Genomic DNA, 3,563 nt, shown 5'->3' with positions numbered 1-3,563 from the left:
TATCACGGAATTATAGGAACATGCCCGTATCTTCTCAAGCGACCTATTTTTCACGAAGGTCAATGTTATTCCCGTAGCAACGCCCCCTTTTTGGCAACAGCAATCGAAAGAACGATATTTTTGTACAATGTTTTTGTAATGTTTTTGACCTTCATCGTCGAATTTGACTTACGACCTTGATACATATTTCATTTTACGATTTCCCTTCATTTCGATATCCGGTGACAAAATAAAGCTTTTCACTATAAAAAAATGGAAAATAAAATAACTATGAAGATCATCAAGAATATCCCCAAGGTCAAAAAAAAATCAAATTCATCACATAGAGATTCAGCCTTAGCAACTTCAAAAACCCCTTAGGTAACGTTTTTCGTTAACGCGGAAAATAGGCCTCACTTACCCGGCCTGAGTGGCCGTGACCTTCCAACGGCCGCCAGGTCAGGGTCAAGGTCAAAGTTTTTGCTGTGTCATGTTTTTTCACCGCGGTATAATGAACAATTAGCAAAAATTAAGTTCCTGCATTTTTAAAGAGACGCTTGACACCCTGACTCAACAATGTATTGCCACTTTCAAGTAATTCAATCAATTTGAAAGTCATTTATAATCATTTTTACAAAAAGAAAAAAGATTGAAATGGAAAAACCATTTATATTGACTTCTTTTAAATCTAGTGAAATTTATTTAAATTATCTTCAATTTCTAATTTAAAATCGCATCTAAAAACTACTTTGGATATAAAATTTTGGATTTCGTAAATACAAAGGTGACCTTCTCAGATATCCTCTTCCCAGATCTCTGCTTAAGAAAAGTCTTTGGTTCAAATAAAAGATTTGTTGTTCCAATAAAAATGCAGCTTTAAAACATTTGACAAAAACGGGGGGGGGGTGTCAAATTTTACACAAATCTAATACTTTCTCTTGATGAGAATGTAAAAAACCAAAAGTCCTTAAGAAAAAGTCAAGACAATTGGGGATTCTTCCCGGAAACATCTCCATGTGTTTTTTACATTTGTTCAAAAAATTAATTATTCAAACAATTATATTGTTTATAATTTTTGAGAATCTATTTAACAATTCTGGAAAACATTTGAGAGTCAGTAAGTGAAAAGTAACATAATTTAAAGTTCATAAATAAAGAAAATGTTTTAACAATGCAAAGAAATTAGTTTAAACATTGTTTTTTCCCCCTCTACGCACAAATCTTTACGATATCCTGTGGTGCAGTGCGTATATAGATTTGATTATTCAGTCTTTATCATAAAATAAAAGTTCTATAGAAAAAGTGAAGATAGTTCTGCATTCTTCTCGGCAGTATCTACAGGTGTTAAAAAATTTTTTTTAATAAATTATTTAAACAATTATATTGTTCAGAATTTTTAAGAATTTATTCAACAATTCCGGTAAACAATTCAGAGTAGATAAGTGAAAAATAACATACCTTGAAGTGTCATGGATAAGAAAAATTTTAAATAATGCAAAAAGGGTAGTTTAAACATTGTTTTTGTCCCCTCTACGCACACATCTTTACGATATCCCATGGCGCATATGGATTTGATTATTCAGTTTGATATTCTTTTTGATATTCTTTGAGAATATTTTTGACTGGAAATTTAACTATTCAATTTTTTGTTGGCAATTTGTATTTTTCAGTTAAAGATATAACTATTTTCAGCATAATGTACCTCCTTTTCTGAAAATTATTATTATTTTTCTAATTTGTCTTAACATTTGTAATTTGAAAATTCATGTGTTCTAAAGAAGTCTCATGTTCTTGGCTCGAAAATTTAAGAATGCAGTGAAAAAACAATCCTTTTTTGTTATAAATTCAGCTACTTGGTTGGCAATGATTTTTTTCTTTGAAAATTCTTATTGTGCAGTTGGCTCGACAATGCACGTCGATCCTTTGTTCAATATTTTGTTACGAATCACTTTTTTAAAAAGATTTTTAATTAATTTGGACTCCTGGAATTTTACAAATTGTTTAGATAATGATAATTTATTGATCTGGTTAAATTATACAACTATTGCTTCACTTCCATTCGTTGTAATTTATAAATTTTTTGTAAACAGTATTGTAGACAACGATCGCGCGATAGATAATTCTCAACTACATTTTTTTTTAACTACGGATTCAAATATACAATTTTTTACTACATTGTCAGTTTCTCCTAAAGGCTTTGTATGAAGATATTATTTTACTTATTACTTTAAACGAATGTAGGGCAACAAGAAGAATTGTCATTCCAATTTCCCTGAAAGAAGAATTTTTATTAAAGTTTTCGAAAATGAAATAAATACATTTTTTAAAATTAAACTGAATCTCTCAATGCACATTTTGTCAGTTTTGCCTTTCATTAAGTACCATTAATTTTGTAAAAAAATATTTTAGAATCCGAAGTACTATAATAGTTTCTTTCATTTATAACAAAGTTGGTACAAATACCCATCATTAAAATAAGAGAAATTTTTCAATATACAATAAGAATTTCCTTAAACAATTATGTTTGTTATAATTCATTAATTTTTATTACCACACTCACTCTATAAGAAACAAGTAGAACAAGAGTGAAACATGTGAGAAAAGAGTGCACTTTTTTGCAATATTCTAAATTACTATTGTTATAAGTAGTCATAATTTATTAAAAAAATAATAGCACTTAATTCAATTCATTATAACCCAACTCGGACAGAAAATTTTCAAATTAGTTCGCAAAGTTTTAAAAACCGTGACTTTATACCGCTATAAGAATCGGGTCCCTCTTTGGGTCCTTATAACTTTAAGTCATTGGGTTGACATTTGAGGAGTAATTATTCATTTGTATTATGTAAGTAACTGTGAAATGGAATGTTTGTCTCCAACTAGATTTAGCTAATATTAGCGATTCTGAATAAAATTTGCAAAAAGGTATTTTTTATTCGAAAGACGTATTAAACTCTTTATTAGGGTTATGAAAAGGAACCCGAAACTGCCGATCGGCCTATTCGATTTGATTTTTGCGAGGGCAAAATAAAAATGACAGCAACGCTGAAATGAAGCGCAAACAATACCTAATCGAGCTTCTAATAACGGGTCTTTTGCACACTTCCTACTGACATCTTAATTTTTCTAGTTATGATATTATACTGCCTCCAAAAGAAAAACTAGGTGCATGAGATATTACAGGTAAGAGGGTAGTTCAATAAGTCCTTAGAATGACCAACAGATGGCGCGCGAATCGCTCCAAATCATCTGTTTTCAGTCAGCACCACTCCCGACTAGATATATGGTGCAGTCACAGTCCACATTTTCTGAGTTTACGTGTTTTTATAACCAATTGAAAAAAAAAATTGTTCGTTAAGAAAAATGGAAAAAAACGAGTTCAGAGCGGTAATCAAACATTTTCATTTAAAGGGTTTAACTCTATATGAGATAAAAAATGAATTGGACTCAGTTCATGGCACATCTGCCCCTGCATTAGCAATGGTTTATAACTGGGTAAATGAATTTAAGCGTGGTCGTACATCAATGAGTGACGAACCACGTTCAGGAAGGCCCGTAGAAGCAAGTACTCCCGAAATCATCAA

The sequence above is a fragment of the Belonocnema kinseyi genome, chromosome 2 (assembly GCF_010883055.1).
Source record: "Belonocnema kinseyi isolate 2016_QV_RU_SX_M_011 chromosome 2, B_treatae_v1, whole genome shotgun sequence".
In the NCBI taxonomy this organism is placed as follows: Eukaryota; Metazoa; Arthropoda; class Insecta; order Hymenoptera; family Cynipidae; genus Belonocnema; species Belonocnema kinseyi.
This window is presented reverse-complemented; position numbering follows the sequence as displayed.